This window comes from Symphalangus syndactylus, chromosome 3 (genome assembly GCF_028878055.3).
Source record: "Symphalangus syndactylus isolate Jambi chromosome 3, NHGRI_mSymSyn1-v2.1_pri, whole genome shotgun sequence".
In the NCBI taxonomy this organism is placed as follows: Eukaryota; Metazoa; Chordata; class Mammalia; order Primates; family Hylobatidae; genus Symphalangus; species Symphalangus syndactylus.
The window spans coordinates 139,824,885-139,851,039 of NC_072425.2; the positions used below are offsets into that span (position 1 = coordinate 139,824,885).

General features: G+C 46.0%; 1 protein-coding gene across 9 annotated transcripts in view; it reads left to right on the forward strand.

Moving 5' to 3' along the window:
• The window catches only part of UBASH3B (ubiquitin associated and SH3 domain containing B), a 157,047-nt gene that overhangs the window by 90,664 nt on the left and 40,228 nt on the right, over positions 1-26,155 (forward strand). The window contains exon 1 of one of the 9 annotated variants that reach the window (XM_055273532.2): positions 6,874-6,893. The exons of the other annotated variants lie outside the window; for them this stretch is intronic. The gene's annotated coding sequence lies outside the window, so the exon portion shown is untranslated. Of the gene's footprint in view, positions 1-6,873; positions 6,894-26,155 lie in introns of those variants that run through there. 9 annotated transcript variants of the gene reach the window in all.

The following is a 26,155-nucleotide window of genomic DNA, read 5'->3' on the forward strand; positions in this document are numbered from 1 at the left end:
CCTTGAGTAAGGTATTTAACCTTTCAAAGCCTCTGTTTCCTCATTTGTGTAACAGGGATAGTAATGAGCTGACTGTTGTGAGGGTTAAATGATACGGTGCAGGTAAAGAGCGTAGTACATACACCACGTGACACATGATAAGCTCGTAAGTAGCAGCAGCTATGAAATCATTAACTGGGACAAAGGTCTGCACACTCAGTCCCCCGATCCTGCAAAAGGAGAGCAAGAATACCTCCCTTGTGTTGGAAGAAACACATTGTGGCAAATAAGAAAAGGTGGAGCGACTTCACGCAGTGGTTTAAAACTGACGAAATCCATCATTCCAAAAAAATCGGTGTGGACAACTTCAGACAGTCATTCTGCCTTTCAGCTGTAGGTGGGAGTTGAGTAGCAGCTGCCGCCTTTCTTTCATTGTTTTAACTTTTTGGAAATTATCAACATTCACAAAAGCAGAGAGGATGGTGGAATGACCCCCCCATGTATCTTCATCCAGATTCAGTAACGATCAACATACCTGCAATCTGGTTTCATCCCAGCTGCCCCTATAGACAGGCACGCACCATCCCAGCTCCCTGTGCACTCGGAGAATTCTCTTCCTCACTTGCTTTTCCCTCAGTGGAAATGGAAAACAGCCTGTTGTTAAATGTCATTTAATCTCAGTTTAGCTTTCTTTACATTGGGCTAAATAATTTACGTTTATGCAATTTATTATCACAAAGCATTTCTTGACATTTTCATCTTCTCCTTGATTCTTTGAATACTTCCATTTCCTCCCTGCCTACAGAAGATTGTGAACCCAGAGCAAGACACAAGAGCTCTGTGAGTGTCCATCCAAGGGTCGCAGTGACATGAGGCTAAATGCAAGGCCTGCTTCCCACCCAACTCTAAGCGCCTACCAACCCCAAACTGTGTCACAGTCCCTGGGTCTCTTGCACACGCTTGTGCTTAATACTGATTTGCCACTTAACAAGTCCCTTGGATGTCAGCAAAAGAGTGAGTACACGGAAGGAAAGAGAGCCCTCGTTTTTTCTTTTTTTTTTTTTAATGAATTTTTATTTTTTAAAGAACACATCACCTCTGCCAGAACCCTACATGGAGAATGTTTTCATGGCTAAGACAGTCCACGACAGCTGTATGTTCTCCTGGACCTGGAGAGGTGCCAGCACACTGTGTGCCCCGTACTACACATAGCAGTATGTGCATCATCACCGTGAGAGGAAGAGCCTTCTGCTGACACATCGAAAGTACTCAGATTGGATCCCTTGTGGCTTTGGCTGTCATCAGAAGCCCGCCCCTGAGATACAGCTGAATCATGTACTGCGTCTCTTTAGTTGGTGTCTAATTTGTGGGGCTGGCAGCCTGGAATGTAGTTATTGCAAATGATACTAATCTCTGAGCTGCATTCCAGAGCGAAACTGCTTCTATGGATGCTATAATTAGCACAGACTTATTATGCATTTACTATATGCAAAGCACTTCATGTATTGGCAACACTTGCCTAAAGCCTAGAAAATAATCACAGTTGTTTGCATTTGCATTGTGCTTTGCATCTTACATCTGTAATATTAACAAAGAAGGCTTATTGGGTGCCAACTGTGCACCAGGCATTGAGTCTGTAAAAACCTCCAAACAACCCTCTCTGTATTGTTCCATTCTCTATTGTCAGAAGCTGAGGGTTAGCTCTATTTAGTGAATTGCCCAAGGGCCTCACAACTAGTGAACAATGGAACAAAATTCAAATCCAGGACTGTGCATCAGTCCATGGGTCTGACCACTGCACCACACTGTCTTCTAACAGAGTAATCGCTATTTGAGAGGTAATCATTCTTTGTTTTATTTTAAGACAGAGTCTAGCTCTGTCCCCCAGGCTGGAATGCAGTGGTGCTTTCTCAGCTCACTGCAACCTCCGCCTTCTGGGCTCAAGCTATTCTCGTGCCTCAGCTTCCCAAGTAGTTGGGATTACAGGCACGTGTCACCACATCTGGCTAATTTTTATATTTTTAGTAGAGATGGGTTTTTGCCATCTTGGCTAGGCTGGTCTCTAACTCCTGGCCTCAAGTGATATGCTGGCTTCGGCCTCCCAAAGTGCTGGGATTACAGGTGTGAGCCACTGCTCCTGGCCAAGGTTATCATTCTTAAACCACTTTTATAGATGAGATACCAATGCCCAAAGAGATTTTCTTCAAATCCTGCTGATAAATAGCAGAGCCAAGGCTCAAAGTCAGATCCTGTGACCCCATATTCAGTGTTTCTGAGTGCAACACCTGTTCCTCAGGCCGATGCTGCCGGGCTAGGGGAACAGCTCATCACCACTGGCGTCCTCCCACTGTTGAGATAGGGCTCAGTTGCAGGGCCCCCACCTTTCTTCTTTAATTCTGGCATATTGCTCAGGCTGGTTTGGAGGGACAAGTCTAAAGAACACATCGGCTGGGTGGAACTGGGAGGGACACACTCACAGTTACAATGTACCCTCAGTTACCCCCACAGAATGTTGTTGTGATTTTGACCCAAACCCCCAAAGCTACAACAACTTCAACTTAGCTTACTGGCACACTAGTATTATGTGTGTTAAGGGCAAGTGACTAATTATTTTACTCTCCATGAGGTAAGGAACCAAATTCTATCCATCCTAAAGAGAAAGGGAAAAAGAATTCTTTCCAAAGGATCCTCATGAAATGAATCTGGAGAAGCTAAGAATCCAGATACTGCCTGCCTCGCACCTGATGGTGGTTAATAGCCATTTTGCATCTCCAGAGTCCATTTTTCACAATGCATTGAAGGCTAACCTAGTAAGCTCAGAGTGACAATCCTAATTGCTTGCGTTTTAAGATCCTAGTCCAAGCTCTACTTCTGTCATGATAGGGAAGCTGGGGACAAGTCACTTGAACATAGAGCCCCCTCCTTCTCCACCAGGAAGACGCAAATGCTCGCCCCTCTTGTCAATCTCTTAGGAAGGCTGGAGAAACAGGCAGTCGTGTGAATATGCCTTGAGATCCTTGACGGAAGGATACAGAAACTCATTTTATTATCATTATCCCTGAGAAAGGTGCGTTGAACACTGACAGTGGGATCACTGAGATAGGGTTCAGCGAACGTCAGCATTTCGGTGCCTGACAAGAGGGATGTGCACCTGCAGGTAGGCAGAAAGAACCGTACCACGCACCTGGATTTTGGGCCATGTTGTTCACAGCGCTTCCCGGCCTCTCATGTTTTGGGAAAGTGCATAATTTATTGCAGTGCTTTGGCCAACCACAAAGAGCTTTTTAAGTTACACCTGGCAGCATTTATCTTATCATAATGGAAAAATTAGATATTATAGATATTATTTTACTCTGTGGATGAGACAGTCGGGTCCTTAAAATGTGAAATTCCAATTCTCTTGCACTGAGGAGTGTGTTCCCAGAAGCCTCCTGAATGCTTCTTGGGAGAATGCAGTCCACCCCCTAGGAGCTAAAGAAGAGTGAGGTGTGTCACACTCTTTCTCTGCCCTCCCAACTCTGTTGTCATCTGTCCACTGGAGGCTCATTCCAGTCCGAAATTGGATGTGGCTTGTCAGGGAGATGCTGGCAGCCTGGCCAGCAGCTGGCTTCAGGGCCACCAACAGAGCCCACCTCCTGGCTCCAGCCTACCCTATAATTAGGTGTTTTAATTGGGTGCTCTGTTTATACTCGGCCAGAACTGTTGTGCTGGCTGAGGCCTCACACAGGCAATGCTGCCTGGCTGCAACCTGTTCTCCCCTGGGAAGATGGTGTTTATTATGAAGGGAATGGAGTCTGGAGCCACACACCCAGGCCTTCTGCAGTGGACTGGGAGCCTGGCTGATTTTCCTAGAGAATCCTGGCTGACCATAGTGCTCCACTATTCATTAGAATGCTGATTTTAGGAAACTGCTCCACATCACATCCGTCATTGTATCTCATGTTAGCTCCAGCAGCCTTCTCCAGTGAGAAAAACCTCTAGATGAGTCATGGAGGTTTGATCTAGGGTGAGACCAATTGCTACAACCCAAAGGAGTCAGATCACCAAAGAAGAGCCACGAGTAACTAAAACTCTATGTCCTTTTGGCTGGGCTGGAATTATATAAACCTAAAGTATAAAAAAAGGGAAAATTAATTATTATAACTTAATAAACACAAGGTATTTGAAATTTTTATACTAAAACAGGGTTTTCATTGAAGGAATAGTATAGTCCACCTGTATAAAGCTAAACTGTCTTTTCAAACCAAATTTTCTTCCTGTCTTGCCTTTCTGTCCCTATCAATCTGGCCCCATCTAACCCCAGCCCTTCAGGGTCAACCATCCGTCCCCATCCCTCCCCATCCCTTGGTACCCCTAAGATGCCAAGCACTACCTAAGCACACTCTCTTTGAGTGTTGTCTAGTGTTATTGAGGAGGTAAGACACACAAAACAACCAGAGAAAAAGTCCACATGGGAGAACATGTTATAATGTGCAAGGCCAGGTGGGCATTAAGAATGACAGGGTTATAGGGGGCGCGAGTTAGAGACAGTGAACTCAAGGGACCAGGTGCAATTTGCAGAGATAGAAGAAGGAAAGGCATGGGTGGGACCTGGGTCACACTTGTAACAGGAATAAGGCTGCTTGCCTCAGGAAGCTCCTGCAAAATGAAGTAGCAGCTTCCCAAGCAAACAGGGCACGATGCAGCAGCAAATACGAGAAGGAGTTTGGTCTTGATCTTCCAGGCAGTAGGGATCCATTTTTGTCTTTGCAGCATTGGCACATGATCCTAGTGGTATTTTAGCAGAATTATTTTCTTGGAGGTATGCATGATGGATTGAAGTATGATCCCAAGGCAGGGAGAGCAGTTGAAAGAGGCAGCAAAAATATTCTCAAGGATTATGACAGTGGGACTCGAAAGCGACTTGAGGGCAAGGTCAATAACACAGACATCTAACTCTTGATAGTCTCCAGAGTGTGTTCCGTTATATTTTCATGTGATTCATACAAACAACCAACCCCTGAGGATAGTATTATTACTCTCATTTTACCTACTGACAAGACTGAGACTCAAAGGGGCTGATGGTCCTCACCTGCCCTTCTGTTTGGAACCCGTGCTAGAACCTGGGTCTTTTCTTTCCCAATCCTCTGTTCCTCCCAGTACATTCAGCTGCCTCTTCTCTTATTGTTGTTTTTCATATTCCTGGTAGCACTCAGCCTAGGAAAATACAAATGAATTCTCAAAAAACATCTTGAAGTATGAACACTAGAAAAAAAAAAAACAAAACTCGAGTTTCTGTCCAGGCACTGTGGCTCACGCCTGTAACTGCAGCATTTTGGGAGGCCGAGGCGGGCGGATCCCCTAAGGTCAGGAGTTGAAGACCAGTCTGGCGCCTGGCCAACATGGTGAAACCCCGTCTCTACTAAAAATACAAAAATTAGATGTGTGTGGTTGCGTGTGCCTGTACTTCCAGCTACTCGGGAGGCTGAGGCAGGAGAATGGCTTGAACCCAGGAGGCAGAGGTTGCAGTGAGCCGAGATTGTGCCACTGCACTCCAACCTGGGCAATGGAGTGAGACTCCGTCTCAACAAAAGAAAAGAAAAATCCCTGAGTTTCTTTTTTCTTTTATTTTTTTTTTGGTGACGGAGTTTCACTATTGTCAACCAGGCTGGAGTTCAATGGCGAACCCAGCTCACTACAACATCTTCCTCCCAGGTTCAAGCGATTCTCCTGCCTCAGCCTCCCGAGTAGCTGGGATTACAGGCATGCACCACCACACCGGCTAATTTTGTATTTTTAGTAGAGATGGGATTTCTCCATGTTGGTCAGGCTGGTCTCGAACTCCTGACCTCAGATGATCTGCCTGCCTCGGCCTCCCAAAGTGCTGGGATTACATCGTGAGCCACCGCACCCCACCAACCTGAGTTTCTTAAAAGAAACCTGCTGCATAATTTTGAAGGATTAACATGCCTTCACCAGGGAATACTACAGTATTCCCTGCCCTATCTAAACTGCCTATCCATGAAATTAATAAATGCATTCAACAAATCAAGTGCCTTCCCTGTGAAACTCCTAGTGCAGCAATGTCCAGCCGAATGTTCTGTGATGATGTGAAGGTTTCATATCTGCACTGTCTGACATGGTAGCCACTAGCACCTGAAACATGGCCAGTGTGATGTGGAACTGAATGTTCAGTTTTATTCAGCATATGGCTAGTCGTTAGTATTTTGGCCGCTGCACGTCTAATGGAATGGTTTTACAGTCAATAGTGAGGAGAACTCCAAAGGTTACCCTCAATTGCTAACAAAGACAAATTACAGGGGAAATGAGCCTTTTCTTAGGAAAAAGGGAGCCTGCCTTTCTGGCTTATCAATGCCACTCCAGAAGTGAAGACGGATGTTTCGGGCTTCTCTGTCTTCTGCTCAAGGAAACTGTCTTTCTGATGAGCTAAAATTGGTACCTCATTTTCCTGAAGAATCATTCTTTTGGGGTCTTTACTAGTGAACACAGAATAGTAATTGGACGATCCCAACCTGTGTTGCATCTGGGAGGACATCTGGATGGTCAATCTGTGCATGAGTGGCTTGGAGAGTGAGTGTCTGGTATCTTCTAGCTGGGATGAACAGCATTAGGCTTGAGGCTGCCACCTGGAAGGAGGTGCTAGAGTTTGAAATGGCTGCTTTATGTTGCATTGGGTATTGTGAGTGTGATTCTTGCTTTGGTATCTGGCCTTGGTTCCCACTGAGGATTCTCCATGAACCCCTTACTCCCTGAAGGCTGCTCTTCATCATCAGCCCACACCTCAGCCACTCATTGTGATCTAAGGTTAAGGAAACCGCCCAACTTCCTCCCTCTGGTGGACAGAAAAAGAAGAGAATCCGCAGCACACAGAAACTCATAGGCTATCAGAGCTGGAAGGGGCCCTTGAGATCCATGTAAGCCCCTTTTCATTTTTCATGACCCCTGGAAGGTTGGAGGACTTGCCCAAGGTCATACCGCTAGTGACAGAGCAGGACTAGACCCCTGGCTGTACCGCCAGCTCGGTCCTCCTCCTAGAGCTGCACCACAGTCAGTCAAAAGGGGTGGAAAGAAGGCTCACGCTGGAGTGATGGAATGGGCACGTGACAAGGACTTACAAAAGTAAGATCTGCACCAAGTCACTATGACCTTAAAGAAGCCATTGTTCTCTCTAAGCCTTGGTTCCCTCCACCATGCAATGGAGAAGTCAGACTACATGGTTCTCCCTTTTCATGGTTCAATGCTGAATAATCTCTGTGTGGGTTTCAATGACGCCCCAGAGCTCTTAAGCATATTTAGTGAAAGCTAATACCCACTGTCATTCTCACATTGCACGTCACCAGGAGTTCAGTTTAATACATGAGCACAAGGACGTGCACCTCCACTCCCATCTCTCAGAGTCTCAGTTTCCCACCTCACCCATGCAGAAGGCTCCGGTAACCCACATAGCAGTTGGCCTTTTGGCTTATAGCCTTCTGTGGAAAAGACTTGAACATTTTCTTCTATTTTATGGGAAGTGAGGATCAGGTTATTGCTTTGGCAAGCAGAGGGAACAACTGGGGCCGGAGGGTGTGGCCACATGGAGTGCCGGTCTGACACCAAGGAGCTTTGCCTGGCCAGGTTCAAAAAAGCCTCCCCATGAATGAAAATGGCTCTGCAGGGAAAAGGCGTGCTCTCTGCTCCTGTGTTGTACCAAAGTGGCTCTCAGCCCTGAGCTGCTTATCTCTCCCTCCCACTCCGTGAGGGAGGCCGTATCAGTAAGGAGGAAGCAAGGCAGGGAGAATTGACTCATTTAGGATCCTCCTCTGAACTGGGGACAGATGTCAAATTAGGCTTTGTCAACTCAGGCCCGAGGTCCTATAATTTTAAGATTGGGTATCTATTTAGATAAAAAAGAAAACGTATGGCTAAAGATAACCCTGGTATAAACATAGGTAATTAATTATAATCTGCTTTTTTCCCATACTCACTGATTAATTTGATTGTCTGTTTCCTGAGGCTTAGAGCTAATTACAGGAGTCTTTTGTACCTAAACATTGCAGTGTTCCTCTCCTCGTTACCACGGAAGGCACTGAACACAGGAGTTCCTGAGCAATTCATGAGCTGGTTATGGAAGAGGGTCGATTAATTAGGACGGAAGGAATCCATCCCGATTTAGGCATAAGCACTAACACGTGTTGGCCTAACAGGAATCAAGGCTGACTGTATTCAGGGGCAGCATTTGAGTGTGGCAATAAGAATGAACTATGAGGAAAATTCTCAAGAGCTTTTGGCCTTGAAAACCGTGGAGAGTTACCTGGAGCTGAATTGAGTCCTCTTTGTACTCCAGAAATGTGAAACTGACTACATCTTGATAATTAGAGCCAGTAACTGGATTCTTACGCTTGCACATTTGTAAGCTGAACCCTAATACTGCCTCTTTATTTAAGCCTCAGCTTCCTGGTCTTTAAAATTTGCCTTCAAGGCCTGCCCTGAGGATTAAATAAAATATTGCTACATGAACAAATGTGCCTAGTACAGTGCAGATACACAGTCCTTCTTACACTGCCTTTTTTTCCTGCCTCATCCCCTCTACACCCCATTTATTTCCAGTGTCTGGTTCCTAAATGACAGGGAAGGGGCCATTTCTGCCTCTTTCACATTACTGATGGTTCTAGCTTCTATCAAAGGCTGTGGTGCCCCAGTGTGGAGGGCTGTGGTAGGCCCTGGGGGCAGCCACTGTGGAGGAAGTCGAAGGAGGAAGTTAGACCTCAGGCAAGGAGGGCTAAGCTGTGAACAGGAACAACCCATCTCCCCTGCCATGACCATACTGCAGAGCCAAAGGCAAGCTGAGGGGTCATCTCTTAGGCTGCTCCCTATGAAGGGGGTCCTCAAGCCTCTCAGCAAATTAACACTGGACCAAAGAGGTTGCACTCGATCCAACGGAAATCAAGAAGCACAGTCGAAGCGAAAAAGACAGAGACTCAGCATGGTAATGTGCCAAGAGCACAATTTGGGGAGTTAAGAGACCTGGCTTCCTGTCCCCGTCAAATCACTTGCCTCTGTGGATCTTAGTTCCTCATCTGTAACGTGAGAGGATTGAAGTAAGTGATCTTAGTCTCCAAGGCCTGAAATCCTGTGAGCATCGTATCCTAAATATCGTATCTTAATATATATACTATTATTCGATCCTAAAATCAGAACCTAAGTATCTTTGCCTACATGCACATACACTTACTGTCACACCCAGGGATGCCCCAATGCAGTACTGGGCATGTTACTGTAGATATTATGGACTCAACATTTGTGTTCCCCCCAAATTCATATGCTGAAATCCTTACCTCCAAGGTGATGATATCAGGAGGTTGAGTCCTCACGAACAGGATAGTACCCTTGTCAAAGAAACCCCAGAGAGCGCTCTCCCCTTCTTTTCACCATGTGAGGCTATAAGAAGTTGGCAGTCTGCATCCTGGAAGGGGCTCCTCCCCAGAGCTCAGTCATGCTGGCACCCTGAGCTCGGTCTGACAGCCTCCAGAACAGTGAGAAATATATTTCATGAGCCACCCCAGTCTATGGCACTTTGTTGTAGAAGCACAAATGAATGAAGACAGCATATACCTGATAAATCTAGATATTTCGTGCTGTGTCGTGTTAGACAAATGGGCTATATATTCTCAACCCATAGTATAAAATTCATAATCACCTTTCAGTCCCTGTTTTCCTCCCTCCTAAGGCATTGAGGGAGGAGGGTCCAGGAGGGGTAAGAGTTCTGAGTGCTCAGAAGCCCAATGGGAAGACAAGACCTTCTTTTTCTTTTTCTTTTCTTTTTTCTTTTTTCTTTTTTTTTTTTTTGAGACGGAGTCTTGCTCTGTCGCCAGGCTGGAGTGCAGTGGTGCAATCTCAGCTGACTGCAACCTCCGCCTCCCAGGTTCAAGCAATTCTCCTGCCTCAGCCTCCTGAGTAGCTGGGACTACAGGCGCATGCCACCACACCCAGCTAATTTTTGTACTTTTAGTAGAGACAGGGTTTCACCATGTTGATGGTCTCTATCTCTTGACCTCATGATCCACCCGCCTCGGCCTCCCAAAGTGTTGGGATTACAGGCGTGAGCCACCGCACCAGGCTGACAAGACCTTCTTTAAACACTCAACGACTCCTTTTGAGTCGAAGCTTCCTGGGGCCCCTTCATCTGGCAAGGGCTTGGGTGTCTTTACCAAGTGCCAAATTGCCAGATTCCCTGACCTCTGGGAACTGACGCACAGAAGGAAGGCGAAGATGTGGCCAGGGGTGGGGCTGGTCTGGTGGGGATCGTAGTTGGGCCAGCAGACACATGGCTGGCTACAGAGTTTTGGACCCCTCTCACTTCCTGGCGTGTTTGGTCAAGTCCCATTTATAATATGTAAAGTACTCCCATAAAAGGGGATGCAGTAAATAATTTCAGGAAATTGAGCGTAACCTTTTTTAGCAGCTTAGCAGTGGTGGAACTGGCAGGGTAGAATTTCCTGAGATTTCAGCTGCAGAGTAAGCCTCCAGAGCATCTGCCAAGAACTGTTTTACCAAAAGATTCCCTCCAGGAGCTTCCCAAACAGGCCTAGCCTGCTTAGAGTCAGGACAGCTGGAAAGGCAGTCAGTGGTGGGGGCGGAGGGGGCACCCAGTGGCCGTAGAACACCGACCCTGTGCCAAACTCAGAGGTAAGCATGTCACATAACCCTAACAAGCTGGTGTGAGTCTCCTTTCACTTACATATGTGGGGACTGAGATTAGATGGGTTAGGTCTGTGCGATTATAAGTAGATGCACCTGCCACTCCACGCCACTCTACTCCCTCCCTTAAGTTGCCAAGCTTTAACTCTCAGCCTAGAAGGACTTAAATCAAGTTTTAACTGATGGCAGGAGTGAAATGCAATGAATTCAGATCAGCAATTTCCACTGGTTATTGGATCTTCCATCTCCTGCATTAAATGCCTAGGTTACCCTTTAGTGCTGCGCTTGGTCTTACCAGCTCATTTCAGCCAATGCTCAACTCTTCCTTTCCTATTTTCCTCTTCCTAAAAAGCTAGGTGTTTTCACTTTTTATGACTCAGCACTCTAACTTTAGTGGCTTAAAACACACATTTTCCCAGTTTCTGTAGGTCAGGAGTCCAGGCGTGGCTTGACTGGGTTCTCTGCTCAGTCTTACAAGATTGCAGTCAAGGTGTTGGCCAGACCGTGTTCTCACCAGAAAGCTTGACTAAGATCCACTTATAAGCTCACCCACATTGTTGGCAGAAGTCATTTCCTTTTGGTTGTATAACTGAGGGCCCCAGCTTTTTGTTGGATGTTGGCTACAAGCCACTCTCAGGTCCTAACGAGGCTGCCTACAGTTCCTTGCCACGTGGCTCTCTTTTCATAGGCAGTCCACAGCATGCTGCTTCTCCTTGGCCAGCAGGAAAGTGAGTCATTTAGAGCGGTGCTCCCCAATCTTTCTGGCACCAGGAACCGGTTTTGTGGAAGACAGTTTTTCCACTGACCCTGGTGGTGGTGTGATGGTTGGGGATGATTCAAGTGCATTACATTTATTGTGCATTTTATTTCTATTATTATTACATTGTAATATATAATGAAATAGTGATACAACCAACTCACTGTAATGTAGAAATGAGTGGGAGCCCTGAGCTTGTTTTCCTGCAACTAGACGGGACCATCTAGTTGGAGACCCCTGACTTAGTTGGGACCATCTGTGGGTGATGAGAGACAATGACAGATCGTCAGGCATTAGATTCTCCTAAGGAGACTGCAACCTAGAGCCCTTGTATGTGCAGTTCACGGTAGGGTTCGTGCTTCTGTGAGAATCTAATGCTGCCGCTGATCTGATAGGAGGTGGAGCTCAGGCAATAATGCTCACTCGCCTGCCTGCCTGCTGTGCAGCCTGGCTCCTAACAGGCCACGTACCAGTACCCATTTGTGGCCCAGGGGTTGGAGACCCCTGACTTAGATGTGTCTTATGTGTGTCATAATGGAATAGCACAAGTGATTCCATCACCTTTGCCATATAGAGGTAAGTCATAGGTCTCACCTACACTTGAGGGGAGGGAATTATACAAAGGAGTGAACACCAGAAGTTAGGATTACTAAGGTGTCACCAAGGGTCTGTCTGCCACACTGATATATATACCTTTAACATCTTCATGAAGTTCATATTTTTTAAATTTTAACACCTACTATGTGCCAGCTACTAGAGATGCAAAGAAAACAAGAAATGGTCTCTGCTTCAAGTAGTTCATGGTCTATTGCAAAGACAGATCATTTAAATATAATTTGGAAGGTGCTATGATACAACCGCCTGGCTGGTAAGGGTGCCCAGACAGGTAGGGACCACTTCCTGGAGGAAACGAAATTCAAGTGAGTGTTACAGGATAGGCAGGAGCTAGCCAGGTAACTGAGGGTGGAGTTAGCCTTGCAGGAAAAGGAACCAACAGAGAAAGTTTTTTTTTTGTTGTTATTGTTCTTTGAGATGGAGTCTTGCTCTGTCACCCAGGCTGGAGTGCAGTGGCTCAATCTCGGCTCACTGCAACCTCCGCCTCCTGGGTTCAAGCAATTCTCCTACCTCAGCCTCCCAAGTAGCTGGGATTACAGGCATGCACCACCACACTTGGCTAATTTTTTGTATTTTTAGTAGAGACGGGGTTTTACCAGGTTGGCCAGGCTGGTCTTGAACTCCTGACCTTGTGATCCACCCACCTTGGCCTCCCAAAATCCTGGGATTACAGGTGTGAGCCACTGCGCCCAGCCCCAGAGAAAGGTTTTAAGTGTGAGAGAAGAATAAGGGAGCAGAATGTTTGAGGGTGAAGCTGAAGAAGGAGACAGATGTGAGGCCATGGAGGGCTCAGCATGCCATGGTAAGGAGTCTACACATGTTTTTGGAGGTGAAGAGTTTAAAAAGTAGGATGGGATGCTTTATGTTGAATCCTGGATGGCAGCAGTGTAAACTGGAAATCTCTTTTTGTCACACCATATTCCATACCTAACTATTCTGGTCATCTCTTCATACCATGAACCCCAAGACCATCCAGTTGTTTCTCTATCCTGGATTTCAGTCTCCCTGGAAAACTCTTGAAATAATGACCAGCAGGGTGGGTTTGACTGCACAGGAGTTTTTGCCATGACAGTATTTCCTTTGGTAGAATCTGACCTATAGTCTGGTTTGGAGGAGTTTCAAATCTTCACGAGAGTGTCAGTCGACAGAGCTGAGCTGAGAGAGGAGGGCTTCTCTTTAGTGGCATCTCCCCACTCTCCTTGGAAGGTCTTCTCAAGAATCTCATGATACTAACCCATCCTCCTGGTAGAAAGGCCTCAGCTTAGTTATCCAAGTCCGTGACTTCTTTGTGTTTACTCATGTATTCTTTACCCCCATCTCTACCAACAACCAAAAAAAAAAAAATAGCCTGGCATGGTGGCACACACCTGTAGTCCTAGCTACACAGGAGGCTGACACAGGAGGATCACTTGAGGCCAGGAACTCGAGGCTGCAGTGAGCTGTGATTATACTGATGCACTTCAGCCTGGGTGAGAGTGAGACACTAACTCCAAAAAATAAAACATAAATAAATGTTGCTAACAAATTACTTACCAAGAAGAGTTACAGAAGAGTGACAGTGGCTCTGTCTGGTCTGTGTACATTTTCTCTGACCCATCAAAGCCGTTAGCCAGAGTCTCCTATGTAGCTTTGGGCGGAAATCATTTCAGAAGGACTAAAAATTACCCAAGTTTAAGTATTTTTAGCTGATTCTAGTGGTTTAGAGAGAAAAGGGGGTGGAAATTGGAGAAAAAACAACTAGTCTCTGTTGTCATCTGCAACCTGAAATCACTCTTCATTTTCATTTGTTTCTCCCAGATCCGTTTTTTTTTTTTTTTTTTTTTTTTGAGACAGAGTCTCACTCTGTCGCCAGGCTGGAGTATAGTGGCATGATCTCTGCTCACTGCAACCTCTGCCTCCCGGGTTAAAGCGATTCTCCTGCCTCAGCCTCCCGAGTAGCTGGGACTGCAGGCATGCACCACCACGCCCAGCTAATTTTTGTATTTTTATTAGAGATGGAGTTTCACCATGTTGGCCAGGCTGGTCTCGAATTCCTGACCTCAAGTGGTCCGCCCACTTCCACCTCCCAAAGTGTTGGGATCACAGGCGTGAGCCACCGCGCCCGGCCGGTTTTCACCATTATCTTCAATTGCAAAAACCACAGTTACTTTCGCACCGACCTAATAACATCTGTGACCTCATTCTGGAATCACCGTGCCCCCCCGGCTTGCTGTTGTCCTTGGGTAAGACAGGCTTCTGATCCTCTGTTTCTCAGGAAATGATAATAGTTCACTGCATACAATTGAGAGAGCTTTTGAAACTTACTCCCTCCAGAGATATTCAGACGGGCAGTGATGTTACTACTCTGCCAACTGGGGAGTAAAGGCTTCAGGCATAGCGCTAGTGACTTGATCCGAGGATCTGCGAGGAGGAAGGCAGCCCTGGCCAGTCTCTCCGCAGAGCCTGACTGTGGACACTGGCTCAGGGCTATCAGTCTTCTGTTAGGACACCTCCGCTCAGCAGAAACGCACACCCTCGCTTGACAGCCTAGAAGACAACAGACAGTGGGAAATGTTGCTTTCTTCTTCTCCACGCCTGCTGAGAGTTCTCACTGACTCCCCACTTTCTTCCTGATCAAATCTAAACTCCCCTGCCTGGCTCCCAACAATCTGCATCCTGTGTCCTCTTCAGTAGACTCCTGCCACCGTCACCCATTCCCGGATGGTTTCTACCTCTGCACCTTTCCTTATGTTATTGCCTTACTGAGGAGCTCTTCTCTCTCCCTGAATCCCATACATTCCTTAAGACCTTACCACATGGTTGTAGATTATTTTAGCAGAGAAAGAATCTGGGTCTTCTGGTCCCCAGTCTCGAAATATTTCTATTAGCATGGAATTTACAGACATTTATTCCAGGAAAATTGCAAAGATTGATTAGATAATAATGCACAGGCGTATGTGCAAAGGTTATTTCTCTTAAGTACCTAATATATGCCAAACGTTGTGCTGAGCTCTTCAAATACATTATGTGATATTAATCATTATTCTACCCTGTAAGGCAGTTATTACCGCCATTTAAGAGATTGGGAAAGTGAGTTTTAGGATAATTAACTTGTCCACAGTCCCATCGCTAATGAGAGTTTTGTTCCCAAGAATGTGCTCCCACCTGTGCCTCTGTGCAAAAACTCATTGATCTTGGGGAGCAGAAGGGCATTGTCTAGATGCTAGAGGGACACATAACAGAGGCAAAGAGAAATGTGTCTTATTATATCACCACCCATGGTCTGATGGCTGGTTTCCTAATTACAAACTGCTACCTCCCTACAGCAGAGGCCAGAGTTCCAGCCCCTTTTTAGCAAGAACAAAACAAGGCCTCCTATATGGGCTGCTGGGCCCTGCCACATAAAAACATCGGGAAACCTAAACAGCATTTTCCCTGCTAACCACCCCCTAAGGAGGGCTGCCTAACAGCCTCTTCATGGGTTGGAAAGCAGAGTTTTGTCGATAGGAGAGAAAGGCCTCCCCCACAGGTTGGAGGCCTTCAGCTGAAGACTTACTTAAGCCCCCAAATAGCTCAGGAAATTTTTTTTGCCTTTCTCTGATTAGCTTTATAAAAGAAACCCAAAGCTTTTTTCTTCCCATTGGCTGGCCTTGGTGGTAATGTCCCCAGCAGGCTTGCTATCCCATTGATTGTGGGATGTGCAGCTCTCACACTGGACAACAGCTGAAAGCAGAGGCCATTAACCCCACCTAACTGAAAGGGTTCGCTACCAGGAGACTGATTCTGAAATTGAGTCTTTGTGATCAATATATCTTTCTCCATTAGTTTTGTTTCCTCTGAAGGAAATGGGTAGAGCCATTATGGTTGATATTTACTGACAGGCTTCTCTACTGCCCTCCCTCAGCCTCATGGGGAGAAGGCTAGGGGAGAGGGGGCAAGACTTTGGAGATGAGATTGTTCAACTGAACTGCCCAGGCTCTTTGCAAGCCTATTTTACTGGCCTTGGTGATAAAAAGTAGCTGGACCTCCTTGTATGAAAGTGATAGAATAAATAATCTTACTATGTAGGAAAGAGTGACCAACTCTACTGGGTACAGAAAAGGGTGGTGTAAGTTTGAGTGTTGTTGGAAGGAGTTTGGACACGTAGAAAAACTTTCTGAGTGCAAGGGCCATTAGGTAACCAAGAGACATTCCTGGATCTCCTATTCTTAATATCCATGAGAAGAGGAAAAATCATTCAAAAGCCATGGATGGTCTAAAGTACAGTCTTATCTAGCCATAAGGAGAAATGGGCAGGATGGTCCTAAGATCCTTTGCAGCCAAGGAATCACTATCACTTATGGTTGCTTCTGAGGACCTCAAAACACTTTATCGATGTCACATCTTTCTCGATCTCCCTGTGGGCTTGTAATCACCTCCTTTTTGAAAATGAAAAAAACGAAAGCACTAAGTAAGAAATGACTTCCTTTGGGAAAAAGACACCTACCCATGTTACAGCTCCTGCGAGAACCTGCTAGAGCAGCTGTATGTGGCCAGTCCCTGATTTTGCTTTAGCCTGGAAGGCTCGGCTGAAATACCACTGCTTCCCCTCCTTAGCTTGCGCAGCTCTTAGCTATTCCCCCAAGGCTTCCCAACACTTACTTGACCTCTGTTGATTAAAGGTGGGACTGAATTGCGTGGATCTTATTGGCCACTGGTAGCTGAAAGAGTGATCACATCAGAAATTGAAGTCTCAACTAACAGACAGTGGTAGATGAGAGGTGCTGTAGCACGTGAATTCAGGGAATTAGGTTGGTTACTCTGCCAGCATCTTCCATCCCTGGTCACTGGAGTGCCTGGAATCAGGCTGGCTCTAATTCTGCCCATCCTCACACCCAACTGCTCTGCACATGGAGTAGACTCCATTCCTGGAACCAGCCTAAGCCAACAGAAGAGAAGAAGGAAGCATGCTGATTTTAGTGTGGGGTGGAACTGAACCTTTGCCAAAGAAAAAAGGTAGAATCCAAGAGGAATGGGTATTTAGCAAAAGCCTAGAAGCAAGTCAGTTCTGCTGCATAGAAAAAAAAATGTAGAGGGAAGCTATCCTTTTTCGATTAACAGAATTTTTTGTTTTATAGTCATAAAAGCCCTTTTTTTTTTTTCATGTCTAGACTTGCACCCACAGAGACTAGGTTCAGTTCTATTCATTTTTGTCTTTGGAAGATAAGAAGGAAAGCCTCTGCTGATTTAGCTAAGGTAAATGTCAGGGGCACAGGCCCTAAAACAGAGAGGCAGACACTGAAATTCTCAATATCCTCAACTTCCTCTAATGCCAAGAAGCCCATTCCAGCCTGGAAGGCACCAAGGGTGTGGAGTAGAGCTCCATGATTGTGCCTAAGGAGAGGCGTATTGGCCAATTCTCCCTGGGTTTCCAGGGAAGGACGGGCAATTGCGACACTTCCCACTGAGCCCTGGGCTCAGTGCTTTGACACTGGAGAGTGGGACTCTTTCTTTGACCTGAGACTCAAGGATTCCAGCTCATCCAAGTGACTTAGAGGGTGAAGGGTAAGAGAGTTGGCCTGGCTGCTTGGCTCACACTCCTCCATGACAGGACACAGCAGGTACATCAGAAGAAGAGTGGCAACTTTTTCATAGGGTGGAGGAAGAAGTTTAGCAGACTAGAAGTGGTTTATAATTAATTAACCACTCTGGCAACCACTGCCTGATGGATCTCTGGCTCTCAGCCCATTGGGTTACTGGATGCTTTGTGCCTAGCCCTTATCTCCACATAAGTTTTGGAAGCCTCATGCCTGGGAGCTCACGTATGTATAAGTCCTGGACCTGGTGCCCAGGCTGCTCCTGGGCTGTGATTGTGGCTTCAGTGTCTTCACCCTCCCTTTACACAGCTTCATGTAACATAGTCTCACTCCCATGCCATTGCCTGTGGCCACTCTACACATCATTTCCTGCTCAGCTTAAAATTGTAACAGGTTAGGCCTTACCTGAGGTATGCAGTCTCCTGTATGAATCACCCAGCATGGCTGGTGCACTGCAGAAAAGTGATGGCCTTTCACTAGGCCTTGAAAGCTGCCTGTCCTAAGGGAAGAAGCGAAAGGAGAGGGGCAGGATAGCGGCTGTGGATACCCAGGGTCCTTCTCAGCAGAATGAGTTGAGGGAGAAGCATCTCCAAGTGAAATGGAGGCCTCCATGAGTCAAGAGCTATCATGAACTGCCTATCTTATCCTGCCAGGAATATAGATGTAGTTGCCAATTAGGAGAAGCGGCACAAGTGACATAAAATAGGATATAGTGGCCGGGCGTGGTGGCTCACGCCTGTAATCCCAGCACTTTGGGAGGCTGAGGTGGGCGGATCACGAGGTCACGAGATCGAGACCAGCCTGACCAACATGGTGAAACCCCGTCTCTACTAAAAATACAAAAATTAGCTGGGTGCGTGGCACGCGCCTGTAATCCCAGCTACTGGGGAGGCTGAGGCAGGAGAATTGCTTGAACCCGGGAAGCGGAGGTCGCAGTGAGCTGAGATTGCGCCACTGCACTCCAGCCTGGTGACAGAGCAAGACTCTGTCTCAAAAAAAAAAAAAAAAAAAAAAAAAAAGTAATCTCTGATAGTAAAGGTTTCTTTTTGTTTTGTTTTGTTTTGTTTTTGAGATGGAGTCTCTCTCTGTTGCCCAGACTGGAGTGCAATAGCATGATTTCGGCTCACTGCAACCTCTGCCTCTAGGGTTCAAGCAATTCACCTGCCTCAGCCTCCCAAGTAGCTGGGACTACAGGCATATGCCACCATGCCTGGCTAATTTTTATATTTTTTAGTAGAGATGAGGTTTCACCATGTTGGCCAGGATGGTCTTGATTTCTTGACCTCGTGATCCACCTGCCTCAGCCTCCCAAAGTGCTGGGATTACAGGTGTGAGCCACCATGCCCGGCCCCTTATGCTCTTTTTGTATTTCAAGGGAATGCTATCGGTTAAGGGACAAAACTTTACCACAGAGAGGCAAGCTCGCTTTTCCCAAGCCACACAGCACAGAGGACTAAGGAGATTTTCAAAGCTCTGACTGCAGTCAGGTCTCATTGGGCAGCATTCACAGAGGAACAGAAGCAGCCAGATGGGACAGGTACTGTAGAGACAGGCAGGGTGGGCAAGAATGTTGCTGTGGAGTCAGAAGCAACTGAGTTACAAACCCGGGGACCTTCACATAGTGCACTCCTCAAGAGCAAGGCCAATGTCTAAATGATGTCTCTGTGTTTATTTGGACCTTAAACATGGACCTCAGGTGCTGAACAAATGACTCTTGACTTGTAGCGGTTGACTTGCATGACTGTTGTGTGGCCTGAAACCTCAGTTTCCTCATCTGTAATAGGATAAAAATGACTGCTAGCCTGGGAGCCCTCCTGAGTAGTTTGATATCTGGGATGATTTTCATGCATCCTTCGTGGGAGAGATTTGTCCCTCCACAAATCTCAAGCTGCCTTCAGTCCTGCTGCCACATTGCTTAACTGAGAAAGTACAGGGAACAGAGAAATAGATATCCCAGATCTGACTGGCTCCATTTGGTGACTAGATACAGATACAGTGTCCTTCCCACCACCATGGCCAATGACTGTCCTATCAAGAGGGCGCTCTGTGGAGAAGCAGAAATGCTGTGTCTGTGAGGGCTGTCTGGATGGCATGAGGATTCAAATACCATCAAAGAGCCGTATTGTAGTCAGGAGTTTTGGGTACTGAATCATGTATTCACTCATATATATGTGAGTATATTAAAAAAGAAAAAAAAAAAAAAATATATATATATATATATATATTTGAGACTGAGTCTCACTCTGTCACCCATGCTGGAGTGCAGTGGCACAATCTTGGCTCGCTGCAACTTCTGCCTCCCTGGTTCAAGTGATTCTCATGCCTCAGCTTCCCGAGTAGCTGGGATTATAGGCACCCACCACCAGGCCCAGCTAATTTTTGTATTTTTGATAAAGACAGGGTTTCACCATGTTGACCAGGCTGGTCTCAAACTCCTGATCTCAAGTGATCACCTACCTCGACCTCCCAAAGTGCTGGGATTACAGGTGTGAGCCACCACGCCCAGCCTATTTACTCATATATTTACAAAACAAAATTAAACATCTGACCCTCTCAAGATTGACAACTACTCAGTACACTGATGTATGGACTTTTAATCACAACTTCTAAAACCAACCCCTGTTACGGGACAACCAGAGATGACTTGACTGCTGGTCACTCAGGGCAGAGCCACCAGGTGCATGGAGGTTCCTAACAATACCAGCTTCATAAGTTTGTCATGAGGTAGCTTAGTCCATTTTTATTACTATAAAGGAATACCTGAGGCTGGGTAATCTATAAAGAAAAGAGGTTTATTTGGCTCTCAGTTTTGCAGACTATATGGGAGGCACAACTCCAGCATCTGCTTCTGTCAAGAACCTCAGGAAGCTTCCACTCATGACAGAAGGCAAAGGGAGGAGACATACGGAGAGAAGAAGAGAGAGAGAGAGGGGAGAAGCTGCCAGGCTCTTTTCAACAACCACCTCCCATGAAAACGAAGAGTGAGAACTTACTCCCAGAAGACTGGCTCCAAGCCATTCATGAGGAATCCACCTCCATGATCCAAACGCCTCCCACGAGGCCCCACCTCCAACACTGGGGATCCAATTTCAACATGAGACTTGGTGGGGTCAAGCAAACCATATCCAAACCATGCCATAAAGGTTTAAAGTCTGAAGTGCCTGGTGCATAAAGGCCCTCAATTATGATAGACTCCCTTATCCTCATTTTTCTTCTACTAGAGAAACAAATAGATGGAGAGTCACCTGTGTGCCCTCTGTTCTCAAGATGGCTGCCAGCCCCAGGCACTCTGTTGAGCAGCCTCAGAGCATCCTGTGCGGATGTTCAGTACTGATTCAGCAATTTATAGAGCACAAGAGGCTGTGGTATTTCTACCTAAAACTACTTTATGAAAAAGTGTTGTTTTCCAAATATACCTCAAAAGAATACCTCCATCTTCCTTTGTGGCAACAATGACCACGGTGTGGCTGGACTCTTCAACCAGGGAAAAGAGGAGTTGGGTTCTGCCTCAGTTTTCCTATCCGCCAGTTCACTGCCAACTTTTAAACTGATTTTGAGGGAGGAGAATGAGGCATCTGATTAATTAGGTCATCTTTTAATTGAATTCAAACTGTTAGATATGGAAAATTTAACAACTGGTATCCTGGAGGTTGAGAACATTTTTTAAAATATTATAGTTAGTATTAAATGTTTCCAAATGTAAGACCATCTTAGCTACGTGAAGGAAAGATATAATTTAATTTTGGTTGCATAGGGAATTTCATCCACTTGAAGGATTACATACTTGACCCTGTGCCTTCCCATTTCCTAAGTGAACAAGTCCTTGGTCACAGAGAACCAATGCACGGAGCAGGTGCGGTGCCTGCCGCCATGCGTGTGAGCCCACCAGCAATGCGAAGCCAAGGACAATACAGCTCCAAGTAACTGGAAAGCTCAACCAATTAGTTTTCTACTTAATTGAATCAAAGTCTTACTGTTTTGAGGGAATACGTATTTCATTCCGTTAGCCTATATCTTGTCTCTTGCTTTTTACTGCAGGTGTCAGATATTTGAGTTTTATCAAGTGGCAATAAAATAGGGGAACTGTCCTCTGAAGGCATATGCTGAGCACCCCTAGAGAACCTGCTGGTCTGGGCTAACCTATCCCTCTGAGTCGGGGATGTCTTAAGTGTTTTTTTGACCATAGCACTGAGTGATTTGGGAGCAGAAGGTATTCCTTAGACAGGAAATAGGAGCTCAATAAATGGCCCAAAAGAAATATCTGGATTACAAATGCAAAGAGACAAAGTGCGGTCAAGCCAATAAAGAAAACAACAGCTAACAAGACTGGTTGTCTCTCTTTAATGATACCTGGTCTCACTATTCACCTGGAACAATACTAAACTCACTGTCACTATCACCCCCAGCCCCAACTTGTTTCTACTCCTGCATTTTCATTCAGAGGGTGTCTCCACCACCCACATAAATATTCAAGCTGCAGTGCCAGATCAGTCTCGGCTTTATTCAGTCAACCATCTAAACATCATTGCCAATATCCTCATTGTCACTGCTTCAGTTCAACCTCTCAATGTGTTCTTCCCATCTATTGTCAAGGCCTTCTAGTCTCCCAGTATCCAGCTTATCTCTCTGAAATTTATCCTTCAGTGCAAGCAAATCTGATCATGCCTCTCTCTAGCTTAATTTGAGATCAGGTCCAAGCTCGAAAGTGGCGCATAAGGCCTTTGCGAGCCCTCTGCTGCCTACGTTTTCGGGTGTCTGCAAAGGCCTTTATCTTTACCCTCTTCCACCTTTACAATTTCGGTCCTAGCATTACCAAACTCAGATTCTCCTGCGCATGCAGTGCTGTCTCTTGCTTTCATCTGTTTGCTGGTGCCATTCTCTCTACTTCAGATGTCTTTCTGCTTTCCTTTCTTTCTCTAGTCAGCTCTTACTTTGCTTTTTTTTTTTTTTTTTTCCTGAGATGGAGTTTTGCTCTTGTCGCTCAGGCTGGAGGGCAATGGCGTGACCTCGGCTCACTGCAACCTCCGCCTCCCGGGTTCAAGTGATTCTCCTGCCTCAGCCTCCCAAGTAGCTGGGATTACAGGCACCCGCCACCATGCCACCATGCCCGGCTAATTTTTGTATTTTTAGTAGAGACGGAATTTCACCGTGTTGGTCAGGCTGGTCTTGAACTCCTCTCCTCAGGTGATCCACCCGCCTTGGCCTCCCAAAGTGCTGGGATTACAGGCTTGAGCCGCCGTGTACAGCCTCTTACTTAGCTTTTAAGGTCCAGATCAAGCATCATTTCTTTTAGGAAAGAGTCCTAAACTTTCTCAGCCCACAACCCCTTAGTGTCCAATAATTTTTACATAGAGCCTGTGGGCCAACATAAATACCAACAGTTCTGTTTATTTAGTAGTTAGATCTAAACACCTTAATAAGTATTTATGTCCTGACAACTTAAGGGCTGTGTCAAAACACACACACACACACACACAAATTGAAAGAATAATCACATTTTTATTCTTAAATAACCACAGCTACTTACTAGTGGGATGTGTGTGTCTGTGGGGCACTGCACAACTGCCCCAGCCTTAGGATCAGATGGGGCACTGCCACTCTTATTGCCTGTTCCACATTGATTTTCACTGGGTACTTGGTTTTTATTACAACAGTTGCTAAAACTGCAGCTTCACCAAGATAGGACCTCAAGAATGCAGCCCAGTCTGATATTGTGAACTCTTAACTACCTCAAGCTAGAAGCTTATGTGGTGTTCAACAGATGATGAGTATTGCTATGTTTCCCTTATAACATTTAAAATATCCAGTGGCACCTCTTTGAGTTTGCTGTGGCGTTCTGACCTAGAGTAGCTTGGTGTACAATTTGAGAATCTCAGGCTTGGGAACTCCCCACGACAGAGCTGGGCCCACCGTGAGCTCTCTTAGCACCCTGCACGTCTCTGTCATGGCCCTTGGCATACTGCATTGTAAGAAGCTGCTTTCGTATCTGACTCTCTAAGGCTGTGAGCTCGCTAAGGGTAGGGACCATGCTTTCCTCCTCTTTATACATCCCGTGATAATTCAGGGGTTTTGTTTTTGGTTTTCATTTGGTTTCCTGGTAAGAGTTCTTTAGGAGTAGAAGGAAAAAAAGAGAGTAGAAGGAAAAGAAAGAAGGGAGAGGAGGGAGGGAAAGAAGGAAGGAAGAAAAAGAGAGAGGGAAGGAGGAAGAGGAGGGAGGGAAGGAAGAAAGAGAGAGAGGGAAGGAGGAAGAGGAGGGAGGGAAGGAAGAAAGAGAGAGAGGGAAGGAGGAAGAGGAGGGAGGGAAGGCAGAAAGAAGGAAAGCTGCTTTGTCTCAGGCAGACTAACAGGAAAGCGATTTTTCCTTGCAAACCTCCTTCAAGGGCATGAGAGATATCTCTGTGACCTTGGGGCCAGACCAACCTCGAATTCAAAAATCCTCCAGGCTGAGGGCAGAAAGCAGGAAGAATCCCGCCCCAGTGCTGCTCTTCCCTCCCCTGTGGGAAGGACCACTGCTCACCTGGGTTTTTTTAATTAGCCATTGTGTTTCGTTTCTTTGTGCTGTTCTTCTCCATCCTTAGTAGGCAGGAGAGTTTTTACACTATTTCTTTTTCGTATTCTGCTACAAATGAGCCCTGCACATCATCAGGAAGGTTAGGGCTAGGATCAGAAGTCAAATTTAGGTTCACACATGACAAAACTTCAACAATTCCCATTTCACCAGTTCTAACCAAGAAGGTTCCATTTAAATCACTGATTGCTGTAATTTGTTGCTATCATCCAATGGGTGCATTTTAGTTTAGAGGGATATGCCTCCTTTATCTGCTCGAGGTCTCAGACAGTGTCTGAGTAAACTCTCTGCCAACTCCTGAGTCACCCTGAGGACAGCAGATGCGCAGACTCAGTCTGGGGTTTAGGGTCCACCCCACATACTCCCACTTGCCCTTGGCATTGGCCCCGTGGGTGGACCATGGAGGTGGGTGCTCTACGGCCACAGTCATTCCTCAGCAGAGTGCAGAGGGAGAGATGTTCTGCCACGCCCATATTCAGTCTGTTCTGTGGGCAGAGTTGTAGGAACACACTTAGCCCAAATCGATGTCAGCCTGGCAGTGGGTGAAAGGCCAGCAAGGTTTGTCTATGGCTCATGACCTTAGGGAAAATGAGATTTTACTCCTCCTGCAACCTCCTGCCTGGAGAATTGCACACTCCTGTTTCAGATAGGTAACAGCTTTCTCGAAGCTTTCAAAAATAAAGATAAAAACTTTAAAGTACATGGCTGCCAGAAAGTCCCTCCTGGTAGGTAACTTGAGCTCTTTGTGCTTATTTTATCTTGGCCAAGCCTCCCCGGAGCATGTGCACCAGATACGATAACCTTCCACCAAACCGGAGACCTCTCAGATCTCAGTTTTTCAGAACAGAGAATTTGGATTTCCTTAGCCTTTCATCATCATCTTATCACCCAAACCTTTCATTATCTTTTTCAATTTTTTCTTTGAACTCTTTCAAAAACTTGTCTTTTGAGTTACAGAGACCGTCACTTAATTAGATCTTTCATTTCCAGAGGATACTCCTAGTGCCTAGGAAGAAATAAATTTCAGTCGGATCTATTTCATTGGGGGAAGGGGGTAGAAAAAAAGAAATTGAATTCCTTATATAAATAGCACATTGTCTGGTGCCACAAATGCGTTTTCCTTTTCCCAGTTGTTTTTGGAACAATGGGTCCTTTTTTGGTGACTTTAATTCCTCAGAGATTCTAACCTCTAAAAGGTCATGATTTGTGTTGTTTTGTGCATACACGGCTTCTGTACTGAAAGAAAAATGCGAGATGTGTGGCCTTTGATTGTCTGGTAAGTCGTGAGGAAACAGACAAGGCCACAACCCAGCAGCAGTTGAGCACCTTGTCAAAGTGTGGGAATGAGCGTGTGTGGGTCTCTGTGCTTCCAGCCTTTTCTGCACCAGCTGTTCCAAGCGGAGCAGAGGGGTCTGTCTTGCTTCTCCGTAACTTCATCAACCCGTAAGTAGGCTTGCCTTTTACAATGCTGTTCTCATTAGCTGTGCAGACTTCCTTATCCTGATCATTTGGTATCTGTGCGCAGACTTTCACAGGGGAAGGGGATAGTTTTTAACTTGTCTTTCTGTGGAGCAGAACAAGAGTCTGGCCTTTGCTCAGCCATCACCCCAGCCAGGCTGCTTTAAGCGCATTTCATCACTTCTTTCCACCTGAGTTTTTCTTTGTGTCAAATGAAGAAATTGGGTTCACACATGACCTCTGAGGTCCCTTCCAATCCAACCCTGCGATTCTCACAGCATCGGTCATTCTAATTGCTCCATAGAAGGGTGGGACAAGGAAGGAGAGGGTGAGTTTAGCAGCCAGTTGGGTAAAGGATGCTTGCAGAGAGTGTCAGTGTAACTTGGATTCCCACTCATCTCTTCTCTCTCCCAAGGATCCTGAATCAACGTAGTGTGAAGGGGCAAGAAAGAGCACCTATTGATCACCTATGATAGGTCAGACACTGTCCAAGGCTCCTTCTCTACACTGGCTCATTTAATGTTTACATCTCACTATAGAATA